We start from the raw sequence: 10,138 nt of genomic DNA on the forward strand, positions 1-10,138 counted from the left end.
TGGCTTTAAGAGCACTCATGGTGCTCTGGTGATATGCCAGAGGACTGGAAAAGGGCCAATGTGGTTTCCATTTTCAAAAAAGGGAGGAAGGAGGACCGAGGAAACTATAGGCCTGTTAGTCTTACCTTGCTCCTGGGTAAGCTTTTTGAGAGAATTATCCTGGCGCATGTCCATGAGGGGCCAGCAGGGGAGATTATGATTAAGGGCAACCAACATGGGTTCATTAGAGGCGGGTCCTGTCAGACCAACCTCGTGGCCTTCTATGACCAGGTCACAAAATCCTTGGATGCAGGTGTCGCAGTAGACATAGTCTTTCTGGACTTTAGGAAGGCCTTCAACACTGTCTTTCACCCCATTCTCATTAAAAAACTAAGTGACTGTGGTGTCAATACCTACACAGTCAGATGGGTCACTAATTGGCTGGAGGGCCGCATCCAGAGAGTGGTGGTGGATGGGTCTTATTCGACTTGGAGGGATATGGGCAGTGGGGTTCTGCAGGGCTCGGCCCTCGGGCCCGCGCTGTTCAACATCTTCATCAGCGACTTGGACGAGGGGGTAAAAAGCACCTTGTTCAAATTCGCAGATGACACTAAGATGTGGGGAGAAGTGGGCAAGCTAGAAGGGAGGAATAGGTTGCAATCGGACCTAGACAGGTTACAGGGTGGGCAGATAAGAACAGGATGGGTTTCAACACTGACAAGTGCAAGGTACTGCAGCTGGGGAGGAAAAGCCAGCTGCATACCTATAGGCTGGGGAACTCCCTTCTCATCAGTGCAAAGGCAGAAAAGGATCTTGGAGTCATTATTGATGCCAAAATGAACATGGGCCGACAGTGTGGGGACGCGGTCAGGAAGGCCAACCGTACCTTGTCATGCATCCACAGATGCATCTCAAGCACGTCCAAGGTAATCCTCCCCCTCTACGCGGCACTGGTCAGACCACAGTTGGAGTACTGCATCCAGTTCTGGGCTCTGCACTTCAGGAGGGATGTGGACAACATGGAGAGGGTCCAGAGGAGGGCCACTCACATGGTCAGGGGTCAGCAGGGCAGGCCCTAGGAGGAGAGGCTAAGGGACCTGAACCTGTTCAGCCTCCACAAGAGAAGGCTGAAGGGGGATATATTGGCCGTTTATAAACTGGTGAGGTAGGACCAGCAGGCACTGGGGGAGTCCCTGTTCCCCCAAACACTGCCAGGAGTGACTAGAAATAACGGTCACAAGCTGGCAGAGGGTAGATTCAGACTAGACATCAGGAGGCGCTACTTCACTGTCAGGGCAGCTAGGATCTGGAACCAACTTCCAAGAGAAGCGATGCTGGCTCCTACCCTGGGGGTCTTTAAAAGGAGGCTGGATGAACACCTTGCCGGGGTCGTTTGACCCCAGTACTCTTTCCTGCCATGGCAGGGGGTTGGACTTGATGATCTGCTCAGGTCCCTTCCGAACCTACCAACTATGAAGATCCTAGAAATCCATATGCCATGGGAAAATGTGGAATTTGCAGTTTTATTGAGAACCTGGAGATTCAAAAACCTTTTGAATCTCCAGGGAAAAAAAGTATTGAAAATAAGTTGCTGGCTCCCCAGTGGGAGCCAGCAGTTCTCACAGCTGGTAGGGTTGCCATATTTCCAGTTCCAAAAAAGAGGACACCAGTCAGGGGGTGAGGGGTTCCCCTCACTCCCAACACACAGCCCCCAGGCCCTGCTGGTGCCCCTCCCAACCTGCAGCCCTCTGTCCTTCCTGCTGCCTCTCACTCCCAACCCACAGACCCTGGCCCTGCCAAGCCATGCTTGTGCCCCTCACTTCCAACCTGTAGCCCCCTCCCCCCCCATCCCTGCTGGTGCCCCTCACTCCTAACCCATAGCCCCCTGGAACTGCCAGTGCCCTGTACTTCCAACCCACAGCCCCCTGCCCCCCCTGGTGCCCCTCAGTCCTAATCAACAGGCCCCCCAGCCCTGCCTGTGCCCTTCACTCTTGACCCACAGCCCCCTGCCCTCCCAGCCCTGCTGGAGGGGTCCCCAGCTTCCCCTGTCCAAACTGGGCTGTAGTGCAATAGCTGTGGTGGCTCTGGCTCTTGCCAAATATGCCCCCCATCCCCCAAGACAACATCTCCTGGCTGCCCCACCTCTGTGAGCATGGGCAGCAGCCCTGGTACTGCCAGCTTGGCCATGCAGTTCCTCATTGCCCCCAAAGGGCCTTCCCACCCTCTTCTACTGTCAGAGGAGCAGGCGCCTCTTTCCTGACCCCCATGCCCTGCCACAGCCCCAGTGGCTGGCCACCTTCCCCTAGCACTGGCAGGCACCTGCCCCCCGACACACACACACACACACACACACACACACACACACACACACCTCCACCCAAGACAGTCCCCATGCTGTGGTCCTCCAATCCCTGCTCCCCATACACTTACCTGCATTCAGCTGCTGGGACCACCCCATCACCTGCCTGGCTGTATGCCAGCCACATGCATGTGCAAGCCCAGATGCATGTGTCACCCTCCCTGTTTCCAATCACCCCAAGCAGCACCTTACAGGCTGGAAGGCTGCCAGTCTGCAAAGGAAAATCCATGGTTTCCTCCTTTAAAGAGCAAAATCCACATTTTTCCAGATGAAATGGAAAACCGAGATCCCTGGTAAACAAGCATGCTGTTAGGGCAAGCTGGGAAATACAGTTCTACTAGCAAAATCCCAGATATTTGTTCATATTTTAAAAAAACCACTCAGATGGAGATTGGAGCACCCAAAAAGAGGACATGTCCAGGAAAACTTGGACATATGGTAACCCTATGCTGCTTCAGCCTGCGGGGAGGGTGGGGGGTAGGTAGGGGGAGAAGCCACCAGCACACAGGGAAACATCCAAAATAGCAACTGCTATCTCCTCTCTCCACTAATGATTGGCCAAGAGGGCTGCCCATTATGTGACCCCACCCCTGTCTGCCACACGAATGGCAGCCCTCTAAGCCAGTCAGCGGTAAGGGGCAGGGCAGCATGAAGTGAAGCCCTCTCAGACAATCCACAGCGAGGGATGGGGCCACTGTGGGGGCCCCTCAGCCAATCAGTGTTGCAGGGCTGCTTGCCATGGGAAAATGCAGAATATATAGTTTTTTAATCAGAGATTTTTTTTTTTTATCATGGAAAACTAGGATCCCTGGTCATCACCCCCTTATGATAATGGAAGGGCACCATGAATGCCTCACCAATAACACCATCAAATATATACTTGTCAACAACTGAAAGCTCTAACAACTGACATATTATCTTGTACAGATATAGAAGCACAGGTCTGCCAACCTGTTTATATACTTCCTACGCTGCTTTTCTGTAATTCAGTTATCCTACATCCCTGATAACTCAATTGAGGTCTGTGGAATTTGGATTCGCAAGCTGTGAATTGTGATCTTGAAGGCCCATGTACATACAACACGTATATAAGACCAGTTGACATCTGTATCAGGAGAAAGCTGGCTCTAATGAAAGGGTAGGGGATTTAAAATATAAGCTCAAAAAGCCAGCCTGTGTCTCAGAGAGTGTACGCCATTGGAAAGTGGGAAGATCATGAAGGTACAGGCTCTCCCCACTGGGTAGGAGAGTACACTGGCTGCTTTGCCCTTTAGGAGGAAGAGTCTGCAACTCTGGCAAAATATAAATTAGTCAGGGCAATGAAGTTGTGACTGACTTCTTCACCTGCATCCCCCCTTCAAGGTTATATAACTGTCCAGTGTCATTGATTTCACAAGTAATGTCAATCAGAATAATGAAGAATTGGCATGGATCTCGGAAAGCATGTGACTTGCTATTTTGAAGTATTTATTTTAAGATAACAAAGGGTACTTTCAGATATTCAGATATGCACAGGTTAGATTGAGTAAAAAATGGCCACCTGCTCTAAGGTAAATCAGGATGGCAGGGCTAGCAGGGGGCTTGGGTGAGTAGGGGGGCAAGGGATTGGAAGGGCAAGTGGGGTCTGCAGTGGGGGGATCAGGGGCATTGGTGAGATAAGCAGAGTCTGAGGGGGCAATTGGGGAGGGATAAGTGGGGGGCAAGCAGAGTCCATGGGAGGGATCAGGACAAGTGGAACTGTATAGAAGTTCAATTAGATCAGTCTCTATCTCTCTATCTATCCTGAAGGTAAGTGGGGCGGAGGGACCCGGCGCAGCTGAGCCGGATCCGGAGGGGAAGCCCCCCGGGTCCCATATAGCTGAGCCGGTAGGGAGCCGCGCTCCCAAGCCGTGCAGCGTGAACAGAGCGTGCAAACAGGGAGGGCTAGGGAGGAGACTGTCCCCCCAGGCCAGGGAGCACCCCCGGGGCTAACCCTTGGGGAGCAGGCTCCGGCGGCAGCGGATCCCCCCAGTGGGGGAGCATAGGGGGTGGAACTGCCGGAAGGCACTTCCGGGTAGACCGGGGCGCCTGATTGGCCGTTGGAGCAGGGGCGGGTAATTCAAACCGCGGGCTTTAAAGCCGCGGGGTGATGTAGTTCCCAGCACTTGGGAACCAGCAGCGGGAAGGAGAGGAGTCAGGCACACGTGTGTCCCGCACTCATGTGTGCCCCCTTAACCAACTGACAGACCGGAGGCAGCAGCAGCAGGAGCAGCAGCAGCAGAGGAATCGGCAGCGGGGGCAGCAGCAGCTGATCCCCCGAAGGTAAGTGGGGTGGAGGGACCCAGCGCAGCTGAGCCGGATCCGGAGGGGAAGCCCCCCGGGTCCCATATAGCTGAGCCGGTAGGGAGCCGCGCTCCCGAGCCGCGCGGTGCGAACAGAGCGTGCAAACAGGGAGGGCTCTGTGAGAGTGCACCGGCGTTTGCACAGGCGTTCGCGCTGGCGGGCGGGCAGGAAGGGCCAGGAGTGAGACTCCTGTAGGGGTAGGGCATAGACACCACACAGATCTACAAACAGCAGCTCAGAATGGTGTCAACGAGGAGTGCTGCTAGGGCCTCTGCCCAGGGGGACAAGGCTAACCAGGGCTGGTCTGAGGCCTCTACCCAGACTGAGCCCATGGGGAGCTGATGTCCCCCTACCTCCTGGCCTGTGGGGATCCCCAGCAGGGCCGGGGGGGCAGAGATTGGGGGCCCCCACACCTGTCTGGCACGTGCCCATCTTAGGGCTCTGGAGGCACAGGTGAGGGAGCTCCAGGAGGAGGTTAGCAGGCTGAGGGGGATCAGGGAGGCGGAGGATGAAATTGACAGTTATTTCCTTTCCCTGCAGGACCAGGCACCGAAGGAAGAAGCAGTCCAGGGAATGCCCTCCACAGCAGAGTGGCAGACGGTCACAAGCAGGACCGGAGCAGCTCGCAGAGAACCGGTACCAGCTTCTCCAGTCCGACTGGTGAAGAGGTACGAGGCCCTGGCGACCCTGCAGGAGATGGAAGGGGAGAAGGAAACCCTTGGGCAAGAAGAAACACCACATTCTTCACACTCCGAACAGGTCAAGAGATCCACGAGGACCCAGAGGAGGAGGCGACGAGCGCTCGTCATAGGCGACTCCATCCTGAGAGGTACGGAAGGGTCCATCTGTCGCCAGGACCCCTCAGCATGAGAGGTATACTGCCTCCCTGGAGCAAAGATTCGGGATGTGATGGAGGTAATCCAGGCCAGGATCAAGCCCACCGATTACTACCCCATGGTCCTAGTCCATGTGGGTACTAATGATGCGGCCAGGAGAACCCCCGATCACCTGATGGCAGACTACAGTGCTCTGGGCGGCGTGCTGAAGGAGTTTGGTGCACAGGTGGTATTCTCTTCTATCCTACCAGTGAATGGACGCGGAAGACGGCATGAGAACTGCATCCGAGAGACCAACTGGCGGCTTCGGCAGTGGTGTCTCGAGGCAGGCTTCGGCTTCCTGGACAACGACCCGCACATTACGACGAGGGACATGCTCAGCTGGGATGGGCTTCACCTGTCACCCAAAGGTAAGCGTGTGTTTTCTTCTAGGTTGGCGGATCTCCTCCGGTGGGCTTTAAACTAGGCTCGTCGGGGGGAGGGGAATATGAGGGCGGGGGAAGCTGTGGACCACCAAACCATGTGGCACCCACAAGGACAGCCCAGCTTGAAGAAAGAGAGCATTGGGAACCTGAAAACCATGGGGAGGCCAGCACTACGGCACAGGTAAGAAACAAGAAGGTAAGAAACAATGGGCCCCTTGGGACTCGGAGCGGGGGGGGCAGCAAATGCACCAGTCGCAGGGCTCAAGTGCCTATATACTAATGCTAGGAGCATGGGGAACAAGCAGGATGAACTAGCGCTCCTGCTTGCACTAAACGCCTATGACTTAGTGGGGCTAACAGAAACCTGGTGGGATTCATCCCACGACTGGGCAGTACATATTGAGGGCTATAGATTGTACAGAAAGGACAGGGTGGGGAAAAAAGGGGGAGGGGTTGCGCTCTATGTCAATGAGCAATATATGTCAACCCTCATCAAGATGGAATCCAAGGATGAGGAAGTGGAAGGATTGTGGGTTAGGCTACATGGGGGGCAAGGAGAAAGGGATTTGGTGATAGGGGTCTGCTACAGACCCCCACATCAAGGGGAAGAAAGAGATTCGGGGCTCCTGAGGCAACTCTCAGAGACCATAAAAGCTTAAGAGGTGGTAGTCATGGGGGACCTAAACTACCCGGACATCTGCTGGGAGTCACAGACAGCAAAGTTCCAACGCTCACGAAGGTTTCTAACCTGTGTACAGGACCTCCACCTGACACAGGAGGTACACGGTCCCACTAGGGGGAATGCCATACTGGATCTGGTATTGGCAACGGGGGATGACATGGTAGGGGACCTCCAGACCGGTAGCCAACTGGGGGACAGTGATCACCTAATAATAGAATTCACCATAAGACGTTGAGTGGGTAAGGTAACTAGTAGGGTGAAAGTGCTAGACTTTAGGAAAGCTGATCTCAATGAACTCAGGCGATTAGTCAAGGAAGCACTGCAGAGTAGGAGTTTTGAAATGATGGGAGCCCAGGAAGGGTGGCTGTGCCTTAAGGAAATGATCCTTAGGGCACAAAGCAAGATGATCCCCGAGCGAGGCAAAAGAGGGAAAAGGGGCCAGGAGGCTTCCCTGGCTGACCACAGAAATCCAGGGCAGCCTAAGGGCCAAAAGGGGAGCACATAAAAAGTGGAAACAGGGAGAGATCACCAAAGACGAATATACCTCCTCTGCTCGTGCTTGTAGGGAGGCAGTTAGATGGGCCAAAGCTACCATGGAGCTGAGGATGGCAACTCAAGTAAAAGACAACAAGAAATTGTTTTTTAGATATATAGGGAGTAAAAGGAAGACCCAGGGAGGAATAGGACCCCTGCTAAATGGGCAGAAACAATTGCTGACGGACAGGGGGGACAAGGCTGAACTCCTCAATGAGTTCTTTGCCTCAGTGTTCCTAAGCGAGGGACACGACAAGTTTCTCACTGGGGTTGTAGAGAGGCAGCAGCAAGGCGCCAGACTTCCATGCGTAGACCCTGAGATGGTGCAGAGTCACTTGGAAGAACTGGATGCCTTTAAGTCGGCAGGCCCGGATGAGCTCCATCCGAGGGTGCTGAAGGCACTGGCTGACATTGCAGAGCCACTGGCGGGAATATTAGAACACTCGTGGCACACGGGCCAAGTCCCGGAGGACTGGAAAAGGGCCAACGTGGTCCCCATTTTCAAAAAAGGGAGGAAGGAGGACCCAGGCAACTATAGGCCAGTCAGTTTCACCTCCATCCTTGGCAAAGTCTTTGAAAAAATTATCAAGACTCACATTTGTGAGAGCCCAGCAGGACAAATTATGCTGAGGGGAAACCAGCACGGGTTCGGGGCAGGCAGATCGTGCCCGACCAATCTAGTCTCTTTTTATGACCAGGTTACGAAACGCTTGGACACAGGAGGAGGGGTGGATGTCGTATACTTAGACTTCAGGAAGGCTTTCGATATGGTATCCCACCCCATACTGGTGAACAAGTTAAGAGGCTGTGACTTGAATGACTACACAGCCGGGTGGGTGGTGAATTGTCTGGAGGGTCGCACCCAGAGAGTCATGGTGGATGGGTCGGTTTTGACTTGGAAGGGTGTGGGCAGTGGGGTCCCGCAGGGCTCAGTCCTTGGACCGATACTCTTCAATGTCTTCATCAGCAACTTGGACGAAGGAGTGAAATGTACTCTGTCCAAGTTTGCAGATGACACAAAGCTATGGGGAGATGTGGAGACGCCGGAGGGCAGGGAACAGCTGCAAGCAGACCTGGATAGGTTGGACAAGTGGGCAGAAAACAACAGAATGCAGTTCAACAAGGAGAAATGCAAAGTGCTGCACCTAGGGAGAAAAAATGTCCAGCACACCTACAGCCTAGGGAATGACCTGCTGGGTGGCACAGAGGTGGAAAGGGATCTTGGAGTCCTAGTGGACTCCAAGATGAACATGAGCCTGCAGTGTGATGACGCCATCAGAAAAGCCAATGGCACTTTATCGTGCATCAGCAGATGCATGACGAATAGGTCCAAGGAGGTGATACTTCCCCTCTATCGGGCGCTGGTCAGACCACAGTTGGAGTACTGCGTGCAATTCTGGGCGCCACACTTCAAGAGGGATGCGGATGACCTGGAGAGGGTCCAGAGAAGGGCCACTCGTATGGTTAAGGGCCTGCAGACCAAGCCCTACGAGGAGAGACTAGAGAAACTGGACCTTTTCAGCCTCCACAAGAGAAGGTTGAGAGGCGACCTTGTGGCTGCCTATAAGTTCATCACGGGGGCACAGAAGGGAATTAGTGAGTATTTATTCACCAAGGCGCCCCCGGGGGTTACAAGAAATAATGGCCACAAGCTAGCAGACAGCAGATTTAGATTGGACATTAGGAAGAACTTCTTCACAGTTCGAGTGGCCAAGGTCTGGAACGGGCTCCCAAGGGAGGTGGTGCTCTCCCCTACCCTGGGGGTCTTCAAGAGGAGGTTAGATGAGTATCTAGCTGGGGTCATCTAGACCCAGCACTCTTTCCTGCTTATGCAGGGGGCCGGACTCAATGATCTATTGAGGTCCCTTCCGACCCTAACATCTATGAATCTATGAATCTCAGAGGTACAGTTAACTTGAGTCGGCCATTGACTTGAGTTGGCCATGTACAGTTAAATTGAGTCTGCCATTTTTAGACTGATCTAACCTTCCTAAACTTCTGTACAGTTTGCCCTTCAATCCCTAGTTAGATTAATCTAAATGTAAGGTCTGCATCGGGTGAACTAAGTTAGATTGTGTGGCCATTTTAATGCTATCTAACCTCCCCGAAACATTTGTACCTAGCCAAAGGGCCAAAGGTTTGTGAGATTTTTAATTTTAAAAGGAAGTCCAGTGTTGGAAGTCTTGTCATTTAGCTGATATATTTTAACCTTTCTTTAAAAAGTCTCTTCAGGTGTGATAAACTGGAAACTATCTAAATTATTTTCATGATTGTGATTCAGGCCCCTGTGTTTGTCTTTCATGGCTTATAAATTACTGACTCTGACAAAAGTACAACAGAGCAGATCTGTGTCAAGGGCAGCCACCAAAACTCAGGGTAGTCATCGGCTTCTACCATGTTGTTTGCAACAGTATGGCTAGCTACCACTGTGGTAGCAGCTAGTTATGTAAGGTTTGACCTAGAAACTACTATGCAAAGCCTAAGCAAAAGTGAATGTTATGTGTCGAATGCCCATCTGCAATGATAAGGAGCAGACAGTCTTAGATAGAGGAAACTTGAAAACAAAAAAAAGAATCAGAGGTACTGGAACAAAGAGCTCATTATAATACTAAAAATCACACCCCGAGGCGGGGAAGATATATGCTAATGGAACATATATGTACGTTAATGAGATACATAGCTAAAACAGGTATAGAGACATGCTCAGTAAAGAACTCCTTGCGTCACTCCTTTATAACCAATTAGCAAACAAGGATGCTTATGAAGATTCAACCTCTGGTATATAAGGGGCTCAGTATTGAATATGTGTGTGCTTGTCTTGTGAAATTATTCCGCTTGCACCTTTTATTGCTAGCAATAAATCTTTTTTATACTTTCACCCCTGGTATCTTTATTGGCCTTTGCATACCGGGCACGAACCCAGACTTGAGCTGGGGCCTAACAGTTTTTGGCGACCCAGATGGGACTACCGTACATAGCTTTGCCCGGACTAACTGATGAC

Source organism: Alligator mississippiensis, chromosome 1, assembly GCF_030867095.1.
Source record: "Alligator mississippiensis isolate rAllMis1 chromosome 1, rAllMis1, whole genome shotgun sequence".
Taxonomy (NCBI): Eukaryota; Metazoa; Chordata; order Crocodylia; family Alligatoridae; genus Alligator; species Alligator mississippiensis.